The 20654-nt window shown below is 43.1% G+C and overlaps 1 pseudogene; it reads right to left on the bottom strand.

Moving 5' to 3' along the window:
• Positions 1-2759: 2759 nt before the first annotated feature.
• On the bottom strand, positions 2760-19687 carry LOC121005167 (annotated as a pseudogene).
• Between the last annotated feature and the right edge of the window lie 967 nt (positions 19688-20654).

Below are 20654 nucleotides of genomic sequence, written 5' to 3'. Positions count from 1 at the left end.
CTGCATCAAACCCCTGTATGTAGAGGGAGTATCTCACAGGGCATGAACCAGTGTAGGCCTAAATAAATATTATATTTATTTGCACAAAATGGCTGTATTTCAAATGGCTGTATTTTAAATTCCTGAATCAAACCCCTGTATGTAGAGGGGGTATCTCACAGGGCCTGAACCAGTGTAGGCCTAAATTAAATATTTCTTTGCACAAAATGGATGTATTTCAAATGCCTGAATCCAACCCCTGTATGTAGAGGGTGTATCTCACACGGCCTGAACCAGTGTAGGCCTGAATTCAATATTGGTGCACCAAATGGCGGTATTTCAAATGCCTGAATCAAACCCCTGTATGTAGAGGGAGTATCTCACAGGGTATGAACCAGTGTAGTCCTAAACGAATTATTTATTTGCACAAAATGTCTCTATTTCAAATGCCTGCATCAAACCCCTGTATGTAGAGGGAGCATCTCACAGGGCATGAACCAGTGTAGGCCTAAATTAAATAAATATTTATTTGCACAAAATGGCTGTATTTCAAATGGCTGTATTTTAAATTCCTGAATCAAACCCCTGTATGTAGAGGGGGTATCTCACAGGGCCTGAACCAGTGTAGGCCTAAATTAAATATTTCTTTGCACAAAATGGATGTATTTCAAATGCCTGAATCCAACCCCTGTATGTAGAGGGTGCATCTCACACGGCCTGAACCAGTGTAGGCCTGAATTCAATATTGGTGCACCAAATGGCGGTATTTCAAATGCCTGAATCAAACCCCTGTATGTAGAGGGAGTATCTCACAGGGTATGAACCAGTGTAGTCCTAAACGAATTATTTATTTGCACAAAATGTCTCTATTTCAAATGCCTGCATCAAACCCCTGTATGTAGAGGGAGTATCTCACAGGGCATGAACCAGTGTAGGCCTAAATTAAATATTTCTTTGCACAAAATGGCTGTATTTCAAATGCCTGAATCCCACCCCTGTATGTAGAGGGTGCATCTCACACGGCCTGAACCAGTGTAGGCCTGAATTCAATATTGGTGCAACAAATGGCGGTATTTTAAATGCCTTAATCAAACCCCTGTATGTAGAGGGAGTATCTCACAGGGCATGAACCAGTGTAGGCCTAAATTCAATATTGGTGCACCAAATGACGGTATTTAAAATGCCTGCATCAAACCCCTGTTTGTAGAGGGAGTATCTCACAGGGCATGAACCAGTGTAGGCCTAAATTAAATATTTCTTTGCACAAAATGGATGTATTTCAAATGGCTGTATTTCAAATTCCTGAATCAAACCCCTCTATGTAGAGAGGGTATCTCACAGGGCCTGTACCAGTGTAGGCCTAAATTAAATATTTCTTTGCACAAAATGGCTGTATTTCAAATGCCTGCATCAAACCCCTGTATGTAGAGGGAGTATCTCACAGGGCATGAACCAGTGTAGGCCTAAATTAAATATTTCTTTGCACAAAATGGATGTATTTCAAATGGCTGCATTTCAAATGCCTGCATCAAACCCCTGTATGTAGAGGGAGTATCTCACAGGGCATGAACCAGTGTAGGCCTAAATTAAATATTTCTTTGCACAAAATGGATGTATTTCAAATGGCTGCATTTCAAATGCCTGCATCAAACTCCTGTATGTAGAGGAAGTATCTCACAGGGCATGAACCAGTGTAGGCCTAAATTAAATATTTCTTTGCACAAAATGGATGTATTTCAAATGGCTGTATTTCAAATCCCTGCATCAAACCCCTGTATGTAGAGGGAGTATGTCACAGGGCATGAACCAGTGTAGGCCTAAATTAAATATTTCTTTGCACAAAATGGCTTTATTTCAAATGCCTGCATCAAACCCCTGTATGTAGAGGGAGTATCTCACAGGGCCTGAACCAGTGTAGGCCTAAATTAAATATTTCTTTGCACAAAATGGATGTATTTCAAATGGCTGTATTTCAAATTCCTGAATCAAACCGCTGTATGTAGAGGGGGTATCTCACAGGGCCTGAACCAGTGTAGGCCTGAATTCAATATTGGTGCACCAAATAGCTGTATTTCAAATGCCTGCATCAAACCCCTGTATGTAGAGGGAGTATCTCACAGGGCCTGAACCAGTGTAGGCCTAAATTAAATATTTCTTTGCACAAAATAGATGTATTTCAAATGGCTGCATTTCAAATGCCTGCATCAAACCCCTGTATGTAGAGGGAGTATCTCACAGGGCATGAACCAGAGTAGGCTGCAGCTCTCTTAACTTTTTAACAGCAGACATGGCTGGTGGCACTTCATGGATGGAACTGAGCATGTGCGTATACCTCAGCAAGGTGGACAGAGAAATAAGGATAAATAACAAACAGCAGGTGGAGCTATACATGTATACTTTATTGAATAACTCAGTGGCTATACTACATTTTTATTACATGCAATTACAAAAATATTCAGGTTGCTTTGAAAAAGGTAGAATGTTTTTGCTGACCTTTACGTGTATAGTGTGTGTTTAGGTCTATCTTTGAATTGCTTTTTACAATAACTGTATTTCCAGTTCAGTGATAATTGATGTTTTTAGTAGCATAGTAGCCGCCAACGCAAAAAAATTTAAATCTATTTACAAATGATATTTTCTGTAATGTAATAAAGCCTTCCCGCTATCTGCATTGTACCGTAGTTCCAGGTGCCCATACCATTAATGCATAGACCCCCACTGCCTGACATGACAGTGAGAGACTATTGTGGTACTACATATAAAAACAGATTACCCGCACATGACCTGACTAATATATTACTCTTAAGTACTCTGAGATCCCCATGTATTGCAGTGTGCATGGTTTATGTAGTGATGTCAATGTTCTTCCAGACATCTCTCAGCTTTGCTGTCACCTTGAATGGTTTCACCTGAAGCACAACCCCAAACTTCCCCTCCAGGTCTGGCAAAGAATCTCCCTCAGGGATCTCCAGAGTGAACCTTTGCAAGATCCAGGAGAGAAAAGAAAGACTTCCATCTTGGCCAGGGCTTCTCCAAGGCATACTCGAATTCCTGCACCAAATGGTAGGTAACTTTGGCTTGGCGAGTACATACGGTGTCCATTTTCATCCATGAAACGATCTGTAATACATAAGTAGTAACATAGTGTGACTATATGAATTGGGATACTATATAATAGTATAGCATTGAGGATGATGTTCACACATTTTCAATAGCTTTCAGCCGAACAATCATTCAACCGACAGCTATCTCCTCCGACTGTCCCACACACATAATACAAGCTCTGGTTGGCTGAGTGTGTATGTGTTTCAGGGATGATAGAGGTGAAAGCCAATGCCAGACGGCTTGGCTGACAATACATTAATGTGTATGGGGGCCTAGGATTCAAAGGCTCAAAAATAACATTTGTTTACAAAGCAAGAAAAAAAAATGGTTCCTTCCCAAGTACTGTATTATGGCCAATGTAATAGTCTACCAAGAAAAACAGAGGTTACCGATACCACAAAATAATTAGTTTGTGATTCTGGAAAACTGAGCCAAAAATCTGACAAAATTGTTGTGGACAAATTGAAAAAAAACAAAAAAACTGAATGACAAAGTCTATAGATTATATGCATCTGTTAGGAGTAGACTAATGAAATTTAGCTAAACCCACCGTTGTCTATGCTGCAGTAGAGAGACTCCCAATGACAGGTGTCCAGGAAGAGGAGATCGAGCAAGCTGAATTACCACAGACCACTGCTAGAAATGCCAGGAAACTGCTTATTGCCCTTTCGCCATTGCTAAGCGTGCGCGTGTATGGGGTAAATAGAGACTGGTGTCAGCTAAATGTAGCCAGCCAAAAGATATCTATATTCAGGACACAACTTCCACCAATGTACAGGAAGCACCTGTTGGTTAACCGCCTCCGGACCGCCTAACGCAGGATCGCGTTCTGGAGGCGGCTCACAGAGTCACGCATATACGCGTCATCTCGCGAGACGCGAGATTTCCTGTGAACGCGCGCACACAGGCGCGCGCGTTCACAGGAACTGCAGGTAAGCGAGTGAATCTACAGCCTGCCAGCGGCGATCGTTCGCTGGCAGGCTGTAGATGCGATTTTTTTAACCCCTAACAGGTATATTAGATGCTGTTTTGATAACAGCGTCTAATATACCTGCTACCTGGTCCTCTGGTGGTCCCTTTTGCTTGGATTGACCACCAGAGGACACAGGTAGCTCTGTAATAAGTAGCCCCACACTACACTACACTCCCCCCCTGTCACTTATTAACCCCTGATCACCCCCATATAGACTCCCTGATCACCCCCCTGTCATTGATCACCCCCCTGTAAGGCTCCATTCAGACATTTTTTGACACAAGTTAGTGGAAATTGATATTTTTAATTTTTTTTCTCACAAAGTCTCCCATTCCACTAACTTGTGTCAAAAAATAAAATCTCACATGAACTCACCATACCCCTCACGGAATCCAAATGCGTAAATTTTTTTAGACATTTATATTCCAGACTTCTCACGCTTTAGGGCCCCTAAAATGCCAGGGCAGTATAAATACCCCACATGTGACCCCATTTTGGAAAGAAGACACCCCAAGGTATTCAATGAGGGGCATGGCGAGTTCATATGAGATTTTATTTTTTGACACAAGTTAGTGGAATATGAGACTTTGTAAGAAAAAAAAAATAAAAATTCCGCTAACTTGGGCCAAAAAATAAAATATTCTAGGAACTCGCCATGCCCCTCACGGAATACTTTGAGGTGTCTTCTTTCCAAAATGGGGTCACTTGTGGGGTATTTATACTGCCCTGGCATTTTAGGGGACCTAAAGCGTGAGAAGTAGTTTGGAATCCAAATGCATAAAAAAGCCCTGTGAAATCGTAAAGATTCTCATTGGAATTTGGGCCCCTTTGCGCACCTAGGCTGCAAAAAAGTGTCACACATGTGGTATCGCCGTACTCAGGAGAAGTAGGGCAATGTGTTTTGGGTGTATTTTTACATATACCCATACTGTGTGTGAGAAATATCTCTGTAAATGACAACTTTTAAAAAATTTTTATACAAAGTTGTCAATTTACAGAGATATTCTCTCACCCAGCATGGTATATGTAAAAAGACACCCCAAAACACATTGCCCAACTTCTCCTGAGTACGGCGATACCACATGTGTGACACTTTTTTGCAGCCAAGGTGGGCAAAGGGCCAACATTCCAAAGAGCACCTTTAGGATTTCACAGGACATTTTTTACACATTTTGATTTCAAACTACTTCTCACTCATTAGGTCCCCTAAAATGCCAGGGCAGTATAACTACCCCACAAGTGACCCCATTTTGGAAAGAAGACACCCCAAGGTATTCCGTGAGGGGCACAGAAAAAATGTCAGCAGCAATGAAATACCACCAAATGAAAGCTCTATTAGTGAGAAGAAAAGGAGGTAAAATTCATTTGGGTGGTAAGTTGCATGACCGAGCAATAAACCGTGAAAGTAGTGTAGTGCAGAATTGTAAAAAGTGGTCTGGTCATTAAGGGTGTTTAAGCTAGGGGAGCTGAGGTGGTTAAAAGGGTTCTGCAGTTTTTTTAAACTGATGATCTATCCTCTGGATAGATCATCAGCATTTGATCGGCGGGGGTCCGACACCTGGGACCCCCGCCGATCAGCTGTTTGAGAAGGCAGCGGCTTACAGTAGCACCGCGGCCTTCTTGCTGTTTACCACAGGCCCAGTGACGCCACGACTAGTATCACTGGCCTGGGCGCGGCTAAGCTCCATTCAAGTGAACAGAGCTTAGCCCCGCCCACGCCATTGATACTAGTCGTGACATCACTGGGCCTGTGGTAAACAGTGAGAAGGCCGCAGCGCTACTGCCTTTTCAAACAGCTGATCGGCAGTGGTCCCGGGTGTTGGACCCCCGCTGATCAGATGCTGATGATCTGTCCAGAGGATAGATCATCAGTTTAAAATAAACTGCAGAACCCCTTTAAAGGGGTTTGTCCATCTAAGATATTGGTGGCATAATGCTAAAATATGCCACCAATGTCAGAGACGTGCGGGTCCCAGAGAATTGGGCTCCGTGAATGCGACAGCTCAGCCGGTCTTCATTCACTTGTATGGGAGTGCTGAAAATAGCCAAGCATCGGCTAGGCTATTTCCAGAACTTACATTGAGGTGAATGGACTGGGGCCACACTTGCACAGTGCACTCTCCATTGACTTCTAGGGGAGTTCCGAAAGTAACCGAGCGCACTCGCCCAGCCCTTTTAGAAACTCTAATAGAAGTGAATGGAGTGTATGCCGCACATGCATGGTACACTCTCCTTTGCGGGTCCCATTTTAATGATAGGTGCAGGTCCCAAAAGTGGGAACCGCACCTATCTGACATTGGTGGCATATCCTAGAAATATCCTGGGAGACCTCATTCCTGTACATCTTAACATGGAAGCGCCTGGCTGCCCCAGACATGTTACTTTCTGAATTTTATTTTGAAATGTATACCAGACATAAAGGTGGTTATCCAGAGTTTTAAAAAAATTTGGCTAAGAGTAGGCAATGGCATAAAATAAATAACCTGCACCCTTTTAAGCACGCCACCCCATGCACCGGTGAGGCCAGTGTTTGGATGCCACACATGTCATGCCTGCAGGACCACTGGGGACCAGAGCAGAGGGGACTGAAGCAGTGGGACTGGAAAGTTGCAGGTGGGGGATTTAATTTTTTTTTATACCATTGCCTGCTCGTGAAAACACCGAAAAAACCCTACAATTCCCTGTGTATGATATGGAACTTTTACAGATTCCCATTCAAAGGATTGGTTGCATCAGAAGTGATAGTCCTGATCAAAAGTTTAAGACCACTTGAAAAATGGCAAAAAATCCTATTTAGCATGGCTGGATCTTAACAAGGTTCCAAGTAGAGCTTCAACATGCAACAAGAAGAAATGGGAGTGAGACAAAACATTTTTTGAGCATTCAATTTAATGAAAACAACGAATAAACTGAAACAGGCTGTTTTTCAGCTGATCAAAAAAGTTTAGGACCACACCTAAAAAAACAAAAAACAAAAACGAAACCCCCCCAAAACAGAAATCCAACTTCCAAACATGAACTCAGTAATGAGTAGCTCCGCCGTTATTGTTGATTACTTCAAAAATTTGTTTCGGCATGCTTGATGCAAGCGTTTCCATGAGGTGAGTGGGAACATTTCTCCAAGTGGTGAAGACGGCCGCACAAAGGCCATCTACTGTCTGGAACTGTTGTCCATTTTTGTAAACTTCCCTTGCCATCCATCCCCAAAGGTTCTCAATTGGATTTAGATCAGGGGAACACGCAGGATGGGCCAAAAGAGTGATGTTATTCTCCTGGAAGAAGTCCCTTGTCCTGCGGGCATTGTGTACTGTAGCATTGTCCTGTTGAAAAACCCAGTCGTTACCACACAGACGAGTGCCCTCAGTCATGAGGAATGCTCTCTGCAACATCTGGACATAGCCAGCGGCCGTTTGACGCCCCTGCACTTCCTGAAGCTCCATTGTTCCACTGAAGGAAAAAGCACCCCATGACAATGAATCCACATCTTTGCACAGATTTGGCCTTTTAAAAAGGCATGTGGTCCTAAAATTTGGATCAGCTGAAAAACAGCCTGTTTCAGTTTAATCGTTATTTTCAATTAATTGAATGCTCAAAAAATGTTTTGTCTCACTCTCATTTCTTCTTGTTGCATGTTGACGCTCTACTTGGAACCTTGTTAAGATCCAACAATGTAAAATATGATTTTTTGCCATTTTTCAAGTGGTCTTAAACTTTTGATCAGGACTGTACAACCAAGGGACAAGGTTGAAGAGACCATCGTTCTCTGGGGTCGACCTTTCACCCAGCAGTCTGATCTCTTTTATGGTCATAGCTCAGCTCTTAGGCTACAGTGTGGAAAACTAAGAACTTCAATAAAGACTGTCATAAAGACATGGATAATGAGGCAGATATAACTGATAAAGAGCATCAATAACAATTACTGTATCTATGTTTCTACGGCAACATAGCAATCCTTACTGATTGACTTTCCTGATTATCATATCAGATTTTATCTGAAGAGTAGGAGATGTTTCCTCTGCAGATGGTTGTTCACGTGAACTTATGTTTCACAAATTTCACAATTTTCAATAATTCATTGGGTTTTCGAAATGATTTCTATAAAAATTTTCCACAAACCTGGATTAAAGTCTCCAGGGTGCACCCATTCCTTCTCGTCGTGATGCATGGACCACAGATTTACAACCACCCGGGTGTCTTTAGGTATGGTGTATTCTCCAATGCTATTAAAGAAATATAAATATCTATATGATGTACAATATCATCTTATGTATGAGCAGTAAGTATACTTCACATATTGTTAATGTTAGGATGTGTCAAACTAGCAGACGTGTTTCCATTGGTAATTAGCACTGCCTTCCCCTCTATTATTATGCTTAAAGGCTATGGTCACCTTCAGAGTAAAAAAAATTTATGATTGCATTTTGCTCATTTTGGGCTAAAAATAATTTTTTTCAAGTGGTCTTTGTTAAAAGAAAAATCAGCAATTTTTGTTATAAAGGGTTAACTCTTTGCCTAGATGTGAGCATCTTAAGGTCCCTTTACACGGGACGATATTACAGCAGATTAGCAGGAAGGTAGGGTTCCCGGTGGAGGAGATTTACATACAGCGATCTCCTCTAAAGATGGAGAGAAGTGATCGCTAATGCCATTGCTGTTCCCCATAACGACTTGTTGTTTCCTAGCAGCAGATCATGTTTACGCAGCACGATCTGCTGTTGGGAAACGAGGATTTTTGTGTTCGCACAAACAATCCAATTACCCGTTGAACGAGCGCTACATTTACACCGTCCGATCATCGCTAACGAGCATTACTATGAGCGAGATCTATGTGATTCTTGGCCCGTGTAAAGGGCCCTTTACTTTCACTTTGAGATCTTATCTGCCAGCTTTGTAGTTGCCTTATCTTTGAACTACTCTCTGCTCATAAACACATATTCTCATCAGTAAGATAAGAATTGAGCTATAATGAGTGTTTATGACGTCAGGAGATCAGAGATAAGGACTCGTTAACTGAGCTGCCGGATGGGAAACAGTATAAACAGATCATGGTGCTAGAGAATCTCAAAGCTGTACAGAGAAAGGGGCTAAATATTGAAAAAAATACATATTTTAGCTAAAAATGAGCACAATGCAATAACAAAACAAAAAAATATAAAAAAAATTGCTCCCAAAAGGTGTCCATAGCCTTTAAATCAGCCAACCATGCATACTGGACAGAACAAGCACATTGTGCTATGCATGGTGCAGGACCTAAGGGGGTGGAGTATGACATTTTATAATGATGACGATGCTAATCATACAGACAAAAAATATATCCAAACTGTTCAAATTCCCCCCCCCCCAAAGGACTATAATCATATGTCAACAATATGGTTGTTAAAATGTAGATCTACCCCTTTAAAGTGCAGTCCATTAAGTAGCAAAACATAGTCAATCTTTCAAAGTGTTTTATATTGTCTTCCCACCATGTGGCAAGATTCATGTAAATTCCCACCTGGTATCTTTCATAGCTACATGAGGAATCAGTAGAGGGGAGACAGGACGAATCCTTAGAACTTCAGCTATGGTGGCCTCTAAATAGTGTAAGATTTTTTTTGTCGCTTAGTAGTGGACATCTCCCAAATCCCACCTTCGCATCCATTTCCTCCTGGATCTTCTTCTGTACCTATAATGTATAAATACAACGACCTTTATGATTAAAGTGATTGTCCCACAAAGACAACCCTTCTTCACATGGATATTGTAGAGGGGGTCCCCAAATCATTCATGACAAATATAGATTTGAGTATCCACCATGTAACACTACAGTATATTTCTCCTACAGCGGCACCTGCCGAAAATAGCTGATCATTGGCGGCTTATACACATTGATAATGCTGGATTCAGAAGGGGTTGTTATAATAAGAAAACTATTTTTTTAGGGTGTGTTGCGAAGTTCATTGCGTCAATGCTGCAGGCCTGCCGCATATTTCACCCTCTGCTTTGCAAAGATTGAAATCTGTAGTGGACATTTACCACATAAATTGACATGGTGCAAATTAAAAATCCACTCCGCAAGTCATGTGCAGATCCCATTGCAAAAATTTGACAACATTTTTTTGAACCAGTTCTGACTCTAATAAGATAACGCAAAAATATCTACTAAATACTAATACCCCTACCTCTGGGTAGTGTAATAAATATGCAATTGCCCATTTCATCACTGTACAGGTTGTCTCTACTCCTGCTCCAAATATATCCCCAACGGTCATCAGGATGTGATCCTCTGTCAGCCCCACATCATTGGAGATATTGCTGTTGTTATTTTCCATGCTGAGTTTGGCTTTCAGAAGAGCGTCTAATAGGTCATTGACCGTTTCACTGCAAAATGCCTCCTGCAACATATGGAAAGGAATATCAGGAACCAGATGCCTCAAACACATGCTCAGATGTATTACTACTACTGGGAACAGCAATGTAAAGACAAGGACATGGTGCTACTATGTGAAAGAACCATTATAACCTCCTACAAGACGCAATATATAATTAGTATTGTTACACTCGGGACATTACTAGGGTGGATGGCCACAGCCGATCTGTATTGTTTTCCCATTACAAGCAAAATGTTGAGTTTTCCACGTTATGGAGGCAACTTCAGAGCAATCCTAGCATTTCAGGGTGTGTCAGATACCCACTGCCAGTGACAAGTGCTTTTTCTGGACTCACATTCTCAAAATTGTGATGGTACAATGTCCTTACTGATCCTAAAGAGTGACCAGTGGGCTCGAATGCCTGCAAGGAGCCATAACGGGGGCCATTTTGCCTCCAAGAACAGGAGTATAATATAGATGGCATTGGCTGGTGGCACCAGGTGGTGGAGATTGTTGGTGAGACAAAGGGAGTGTAATGGTGAGAAGGTAGGAGAGGCGATTAGGACAGAGGAGTGAGATAGGAGGATTTAAAGGGAATGTGTCATTAGACAAAGACCTGTTGATTAAATCATGTTTTTTATGTTAAACATATTTTTAAGAATTTTGGTGATGTTATTTTTTCATGTCAATATCTAGAGATGAAAAAACTTATCCTCAGGATAGGTCATCAGTAGGGATGAGCAAATAGACTTCAGATGAAACATCCGAAGTAGATTCACATAAAAATTTGTTCTAATACTGTACGGAGCAGGAGCTCCGTACAGTATTAGAATCCATTGGCTCCAATGAGCCAAAGTTATTGCTTCAGGAAGTCTTGCGAGACTTCGCGCAATAACTTCATAAATTAATTTGTACTGTAAAAAACTATTTCCTGAACTCTGGTTCGGTTCCAAGGTACCACTTTGATTCGCTCATCCCTAGTCATCAGTATCTAATTGGTGGGGGTCCAACACCCGGGACCCCTGCTGATCTGCAGTTTGAGAAGGAAGTGGGATTCCTGTGAGCGCTGCGGCCCTCTCATTGCTCACCCAGGCACAGCTTGGTATCATGCTGCTATATAATGTACAGCGCTGTGCCTAGTGAGCATGGAGAGGGCCGCAGCACTCACAGGAATCCCAGTGCCTTCTCAAACAGCTGATAGACAGGGGTCCCAAGTGTCAGACCCCACTGAGTAGATACTAATGACCAGGGGCGTAGCTAAAGGCTCATGGGCCCTGGTGCAAGAGTTCATCTTGGGCCCCCCTTCCCTCAGTCCCTTGTGGCCAGGGGCAGGGAAGCACATAGCCTTCATGCTGCCTGAGGCAAAAATTTAAACTGCATCCCCACCATGCCAAATTCTTGACCCAACCCCTTCCTCCTCCAGCCAGAGGTGTAACTTGACCAGCATGTACTTTCTATAATATCGGTGTCTTATGCGACACAAGGGTCTTTAGGTCCCCTCAGGCTCCTGGGCCCGGTAGCACCTGCTACCTCTGCATCCCCTTTAGCTATTCCTCTGGTAATGACCTATCCTGAGGATAGGTGATCAGTATAAAAATCTCAGTAAACCCCTTTAATAGCATTTAGAACAGGGAACAGCAACCTCCGGCACTCCAGCTGTTCTGAAACTACAACTCCCAGAATCTTCCCTTCACTTCTATGGGAGTTACAAAAGCAGCCATGTGCATGCTGGGAGTTGTAGTTTCACAGCAGCTGGAGTGCCGGAGGTTGCTCATCCCTGATTTAGAAGGTATTAAGAAAATTGCTTTATGGCAGCCCCATGGTCCATGGACACAATGGTCAGGAGGGGACCTCATTGATTTCTATGGGAGAGTTTTCTAGGCTTCTCTGTGACCTGTACGCTACGAGATAATCTAGTCAGAAGCTATCTACAACCAGCATCTCCCCAACTTTGTGTTGGACAAGGCAGACCAAGAACTGGTTTTAGACCATGTGGCAGATGTGCCGCATGTCCTAACATGGAACGAGCAGTTGACTTTGTGGATTCCTCTGGAACTAGGTCCTTTAAGATCCACCATTCTCTTAGATGTTCTAGTTCTAGGGTAGTATACTATGCGTCATGCCCATGCCCTAAGATATATGTGGGCTTGACAACACGCGAACTAAAGATTTGCGTACGTGAACATGTAAAGGATATCCTTAATGCACAGGAAATAAGAGGATGAAGTTCCTAAACCAATTGCAAGACATTTTAAGGAGTTTCACTCATGTAATCCCAGACTTCTAAAGGTTAGAGGGATTGACTGTGTTCAGGTCGATTTACGTGCAGGCAATGTATCCAAGAGGCTAGCTCAAAAGGAGAGCCGCTGGATTTGGACTCTTGGGACTTTATGCCCCAGGAACCTAAATGACAATTTGGGTTTCTCATCCTTCCTGTAACCGCTGGGACCACGCCTGTGGATCCCATCATTATTTTTTTACTTTTTTAGTTATTTTTTATAAATTTTTCTAACATGCTCTCTCCCTCCTTTTTTCCATAGGATGTAACATCTTCACACCTTCTACCTATTTATGCCTGCGAAAAATAAACCTCTCCTTTGTCTGCTCCTTTTGCCACCGAGCCTTTGTTGGAGCATTACTTCAACTTTACATATATATTTTTATATATATTCCTTTGCATATATATATATTCTTCCCTTTTTCTTCTTTTTTCTTCATCCCCATCATGATTTTTTTCCTTCATATATATATATACACTTTTTATCTTGAGTGTAATCAAGGCAATCATGTTCTCATTCTCTATCATGCACTGTCACATCATTTTTCTACCTTCCTTTTCCTCTCCCCCCCCCCTTTTTTTCTCTCCCCCCTCCCCCAGGCGCCTCTCGCCTGTGCGTCCTTACGCCTCCATTGTCCGATCATGTGACTTCGTCAAGTGATGTGGACGTGTAGGCGGGACGCCGGCCGGGAGGTAGCTGGGCGCGGTTTGACTTGAGCCCCGCGCGCCAGTATACATGCACAGCTGGGGACAAGTATGTACAATTAACATCTGATTGGTGGAGAGAGCCTGTAAATAGATGATTCACAGTGATGGCGTTACCCCCGGATGAAGGCACGCCGAAACGCGCGTTGGGGTAACGCCATCCTGGGTGATATAGCACACAGTCTTTTTTGGTGAGTCTTTGCTTTCCTTTTTTACCTATACGGCATTAGAGTCAGGTTATTTTGATACCTGGTCATCATTGGGGTTTGCTTTCACTTCGCTTATGCTGCACTCGCATGCAAACCCTGTTCCATTTTTTGCCATGTAGGTTCTCCTTTGATTGCTGACTCAACTGTCACTCATGCTGCATTTTTGGTCAATGGCTGGTCACTGTACCATATATAATCAACTTCATTGATCATTATCTTTTATATTTCACACGTGTGCTATTCCAGGGTGGCGTTCTTGTTCTGCTTCTTTTCACTTTTTAACGGCATACTACTTATTGCTTTATATTTTAATCATGTTACAATAAAATCATATTTTTTTATACAGTACTATGAGCTCCGTTTCCTTGTTTTTTTTGCTCTGTGACCTGTGCAGAATAGAAAACTTTTGTAAGGGTGTAATCATGATTCACCATTGCTATTGAATGTAAAGTGTATCATGCCTGCAATGTCTTTCTTCTGTCAGTAGATAGCGACAAAGTACATACAAAGTTACAATGGAGTTGTTCAGTATAGAATAGTTATATTCAGTTTTACCTTTCAAAGTTCAAATAATGCTAATTTAGGGGCTTAGTAGGACCCTCAGAAGGGTGATAGTGAACTGTAAATGCAGGTTTGAGGCTGCACTTTGAAAATGACTTGCTGCAACACAGTCTCCCTGTGAAGGGCAGGAGTTTCCTGGCAGAGCAGGAAGAGACCAGATGGAGGCTGCCTGGTGAATGCTGAGGGAATCACGTGGCTGTACGGTCCAGTTCGGAAGTGGACCAGTGGATCCGGGAGAAAACTCCACGAGTCCGCTTAAGTATCCAAGGAACAGTAAGGCCTCTTTCAGACGGGCGTTGTGGGAAAAGGTGCGGGTGCGTTGCGGGAACACGCGCGATTTTTCAGCGCGAGTGCAAAACATTGTAATGCGTTTTGCACTCGCGTGATAAATGCATGTTTGGTACCCAAACCCGAACTTCTTCACAGAAGTTCGGGCTTGGGATTGGTGTTCTGTAGATTGTATTCTTTTCCCTTATAACATGGTTATGAAGGGAAAATAATAGCATTCTGAATACAGAATGCTTAGTAAAATAGCGCTGGAGGGGTTAAAAAAAAATAAAAAAAATTTAACTCACCTTAATCCACTTGATCGCGAAGCCGGCATCTCTTCTGTCTTCATCTTAGCTGTGTGGAGGAACAGGACCTGTGGTGATGTCACTCCGGTCATCACATGATCTTTTACCATGGTGATGGATCATGTGATGAACCATGTGATGACAGAAGTGACGTCACCACAGGTCCTGTTCCTCCACACAGCTAAGATGAAGACAGAAGGAGATGCCGGCTTCGCGATCAAGTGGATTAAGGTAAGTTAAATTTTTATTTTATTTTTATTTTTTTTAACCCCTCCAGCGCTATTTTACTATGCATTCTGTATTCAGAATGCTATTATTTTCCCTTATACCCATGTTATAAGGGAAAATAATAATGATCGGGTCTCCATCCCGATCGTCTCCCAGCAACCGTGCGTGAAAATCGCACCGCATCCGCACTTGCTTGCGGATGCTTGCGATTTTCACGCAACCCCATTCACTTCTATGGGGCCTGCGTTGCGTGAAAAACGCAGAATATAGAGCATGCTGCGATTTTCACGCAACGCACAAGTGATGCGTGAAAATCACCTCCCATGTGAACAGCCCCATGGAAATTAATGGGTCGGTATTCAGTGCGGGTGCAATGCGTTCAACTCACACATCGCATCCGCGCGGAATACTCGCCCGTGTGAAAGGGGCCTAAGTGCGGCTCTACCACGTCACATCTCATTGCACTGTTCCAGTGACACTTTGGGACATATATTAAAGCTGCAGGATACAAAATTCACCTTCTTTGGATTACAAATAGTATTGCACCCCAACATTAAAGCTTGCTCAGGAACATTCAGGCGCAGCCAGGCTGCCTTATGGACATTGGGGACAATTACGCAAGTACTGGGTTAGTGTTAGACAGTATTATTCTTACTGTTGGTTTATGCTCTGTTACCATTCTGTTTATGTATGCTCAGCTACTTGTTCACTATAACTGTTCAGTAAATGCAAGTGTTGTAAAAGAACCGCTGTCTGTGTGGCATTGTGTACCCTCTGAATCTGTTGGCCCAGCCCTCGGTTCTCTTTCACTTTGACAATCCAAGTTAAAAATGAGGACACACAAGTGCCCTGGGGCGGCGTCCTGGCTGTAAGTGCCCAGGCCCTTGGTGATCTGCACTCCTAACCCCTCCCTATGGTGTCCTCTGGTCCCTACTGTACTGATCTTGCGTCATCCTCTTCAGTTTTCTTCTGCACACTTCACTGCCGGGCCCAGGCATGCGCAGTGCTCTGCCCACTATGGGCAGAGAAACTGATATATGCAGTGCGCATCCGCCGGTTAAAGGAAACCTGTCACCAGGATTTTGTGCATAGAGCTGGGGACATGGGCTGCTAGATGGCCACTAGCACATCTGCAATACCCAGTCCCCACAGCTCTCTGCGCTTTTATTGTGTTAAAAAACAGTTTTGATCCATATGCAAATGACCTGATATGAGTCCTGTGTCCGGAGAGGAGTCAAGCAGAAAGGAGCCCAGCACCGCCCGCGTCCTCCGAATCTCCTCCTTGCTGGCTGACGTCACAGAGCTGGAGCGCCGAAATCTCGCGATGCGCGAGCTAGCGCATGCGTAGTTCGTTCCCTGTGCTGATGCCAGCACAGGGATTGAACATGATGCCGACACTGCGCATGCGCTAGCTCGCGCATCGCGAGATTTCGGCCCTCCAGCTCTGTGACGTCAGCCAGCAAGGAGGAGATTCGGAGGACGCGGGGCGGTGCTGGGCTCCTTTCCGCTTGACTCATCTCCGGACACAGGACTCATATCAGGTCATTTGCATATTGATCAAAAAGGTTTTTTAACACAATAAAAGCGCAGAGAGCTGTGGGGACTGGGTATTGCAGATGTGCTAGTGGCCATCTAGCAGCCCATGTCCCCAGCTCTATGCACAAAATCTTGGTGACAGGTTCCCTTTAATGCCATGGCAAACTTGGTGGCAGACTCCCTTTAAAGGAGAAACTACAATAAAACTAAGATTTCCCATAGTAATTTTTTATTGGCGAGTCCTTTTAGAATTTTCTCATTGAAGAGAGAAAGAGACCCATCTTCAGACATCACTGTTTCAGGGTCCTTGCCCCTCAATGTGAAACAGTATCTCCCGTGAACTGCATCTAAGGCATCTCTAAATCAGTGCTGTTGCCTAAAAAAAATAGGTCTCTCTTTAATGAGAAACGGTAGGACCACATGGCGCAGCCGTGTGGTGTTCAGGATGTGGCCATGGTGCGACCAAGAACCCTTGGGACCTTATTAATATAATGAGACTTAACTTTTTAAGGGTACTTTCACACTTGCGTTTTCCTTTTCCGGCATAGAGTTCCGTTTTGCCGGATGCGGCAGGCAGTTCCGGCAACGGAACTGCTTGCCGGATCACTCTGCCGCAAGTGTGAAAGTAGCCTAAGCAGGTCTACATTGTTAATGGCCACGCAGCTAATGCAATACTGCGCAGCCATTAACAATGCAGACCGGCCGTGCCATGTGCTCGTACCCAAACAGTGCCACCACAACTTTTACCCCCACGCGTGCCACGTCTAAGGTATCTTATCCAGCCAATCAATTCAGATGAGGGGCTAGAACCCCAGAAATGTGCTTTCTACACATGGCTGCCCCTGGTTTGGCTGGTATAAACTATTTTGCATACTAGGCATCATAAACATGTTTGTGAGAAAATGATTACTAATGCATATATGATGTGTACAGTAATATTTTTGCATATTTTTTATCACACCTACCTCATGCTCTTTCAGTTTCTTCAGGAGCAGCTGATCCCGGGTTGTTACTGACTCTTTCAATAAATCGAGGTCCTTGTTTGGAAATATCTGACAACATTAAAAGACAACCATTTTATTCCCCTTATTGTTGGTTTTAGGCTTTTATTATGCATCTAATGGCTGCAATCACAAGGCCTATAGGAAGCAGCACACTGCACCATCAGTATCTATAGACAGGGCTTCTTGAGTTGTCACACTGTGTTAAAGGGGTTTTCTGGTTTTACACAGTTTAGGATATGGTCACATTTTTTCACTGAAATCCACATCAAATTCTCCCTTCACTGAGGCCAGTGGGAAATCTGCATGGGACTGCACTGAAATCCACAGCAGGGAAAAATAAGTGACAGGTCTCTTATTGAAGCGGATTTCACATGGAAACTGCAGCGGCGTGCTTCTATGGTATAATGGAGCGAATCCGCAGCATCTAAAACTGCAGCCTCAGGTATCTGCCGTGGATTCTAAAGGAAATACACATCAGATTTTTACATATGGAAAATCCGTTGTGTGAACATCGCCCTGATTTTTGTATACATGAAAAGTTGTATAGTTTTCTAATATGTCTCAATTTCTCACCATTTTTAAGCTATAAGGCCTCTTTCACACGAACGATACGGATTGTGTCAGGATGCGTTCAGTGAAACTGCACCATTTCGCAAGCAAGTTCCGTTAGTTTAGTCTGCATTTGCGTTCAGCATTTCATTTTTTTACGTGCGGTTGCAATCAGTTTTGATGCATTTTTCACACACATGATAAAAAAAAACGGAAGGTTTACAAACAACATCTCTTAGCAACCATCAGTGAAAAACGCATTGTATCCGGATTACATCTGGATGCAATGAGTTTTTCACTGAAGCACCAGTCACTTCTAAAGGGCCAGGGCTGCGTGAAAAATTTAGAATTTGCACCCGCGCGGAAAACTCGCTCGTGTGAAAGGGGCCTAAGACTGCTTTCACATAGTCAGTGTTTGGTTAGTTTTTGATCAGTGATTTCCACCAGTGAGCTGAAATATCAAGCACAGACGCTTTCCAATGGACGGCACTGTGCTTGGTAAGCTTCAAACAGCTGATCGGCAGAGGTGCTCAGTGTCGGACCCCCACTGATCAGGTAATGATGACCAATCCTGAGTTACTTCCATAGCAGAGTATGCATGCTTGGCTATTTGCAGATCTCACATGGAAGTGAATGAGACGAGCTGCAAATGCACAGCCTGCAAATATGCTATAAATGTCCAGAGGGGGGTAACCCTTCAATGTTTATGTCCACCATTTTACTGTATACAATAGAATTATTATTAAAAAGTTTCGCAACGTTGTAAATACATCACATTACTTATCTTGTCTGATCTGGAGCTGCATCCTGTATTGTATTCCAGAAGTGCTTTTGCAATTCTGCAGGCTTCCAGACATACATTTCCCAGCATTCCTGGTTGCTCAAACTTTGCACTGAGGCTCCTCTCACACTGGCGTTAGGCTTTTCCAGCAGGCTGTTCTGGCAGGGGAACAGCCTGCTGGATCCGTACTAACGCTTGCACTCGTGTGCTGCCGGAAGTCCCCGCTGGCCCTATTCACTATAATGGGGATGGGCCAGAGATGCGGCCGCAGCACGGCAAACATGGCGAGAGGCGGCCGGATAAAAAACGCAGGATGAATGGAGCCGGGGAGGACTTACGGCGGCACGCGTGTGCAAACGTTAGTACAGATCAGGCAGGCTGTTCCCCTGCCAGACAGAAACCCTAATGCCAGTGTGAAAGAAGCCCAAGCTAGATCTCGATTTGCATCCAGAAAACCAGAAATGTGATGTAGGAAAAAACGAACTGTTCCACTGCGTTATGGAAGATCGGACATGCCGTTGGTAGGGAGGAAGAAGTTCACAACCTCCATAAGTAACACAAAATCACACCTAACAGTTGTCCCATCATTTATGTCCATCTCCATTGCTAATTTGCAGTACAGATGGTAGAAGTTCTACCTTCCATGATGTCCATACCTGAAGCCAGGGAAATATGTCAACCAGGCTGTCCTTTGCCACAGTGTCCACAATGCCTTTGCTGTATCTTAGCATGGTCTGAAACTCTTCATCGCCTTTGCTATATCTTGTGTTGAAACACAATGAGCAAACTACGTTGGTAACAGCCCGCGCCAATTCTGGAGCCATGTCCAATGGTGAGGTCTGGAAAGTGGTAAGGCTTTGGCACAAAGAGGCGGCTTCACGAGAAACTAGGATAAAGAAAAGAAGGTCATTTGGTAATTTTCTTACAATCCTGGAATTAAAGGGATGCTTCTTACAGGAAGGGCCATTTGCACTGAGATTTTGGCCTCAAAATCAGCTCCAAATCTGCTGCAAAAACGCCTCCAAACAGCCCTCCATTCATTTCAATGGGAAGCAGCACTTGCTTCTTTTTTTTACACGTGTTACAAAAAAGCCTGTAAAAAAAAGAAGCAGCATGTTCTATCTTGGGGTAGAATCAGCACTGATTTTCCCATTCAAATTAATGTGAAGCAGAAAAAACCTGCACCATTTGCACATACACGCTTTTTTTTTGCGTGTAAACACAACAAAAAACGCTTGTGAGAAAAGTACTATAGAATTGAATAAAGTAAAAAAAAATCTGCCTGAAAAAATCTTTTACAACAAAAAAAAGTGTCAAAAACACGAAAAAAAGAAAAAAAAAAAAAGGTGTAATTTTGAGGTGTAGAAATCTGCTTGGATTCAGCGCAGATTTTTTATATGTATATTTCGAAAATCACCCTTGTGAACTGACCATATTCATAGGAAACTTTTTAAAATCTTTTGGTCGTTTTTCTTTTTCGTTTTAGTAGTGCGTCCATCATTGAAAATGTAATACAAAATCTTGGCCTTTTGTAGTAGTCAACACAAATAAAACCTTGTACATAGATAGGTAATCGGGCTCAGACTGGCGCATAGGGGGGACAGGTGAATAGCCCGGAGTTCCCCAACCTCTACACAAATGGCACTACATATAGAGAATTTATTTTATTTAACAAAGTACCTAGTTTATTATTATAGGTGGATCAGGGGCTGAGATGACTTCTAGCCCCAGAGGCAGGACAGCCAATATCCTCCTTCCCTAGGAACTTGCCCTCTAAAAGTCACTACAGGGGCCCCCCTAATCATCTTTAGGGTTTTGCTG

The sequence above is a fragment of the Bufo bufo genome, chromosome 6 (assembly GCF_905171765.1).
Source record: "Bufo bufo chromosome 6, aBufBuf1.1, whole genome shotgun sequence".
Classification (NCBI taxonomy): Eukaryota; Metazoa; Chordata; class Amphibia; order Anura; family Bufonidae; genus Bufo; species Bufo bufo.
This window is presented reverse-complemented; position numbering and strand designations above follow the sequence as displayed.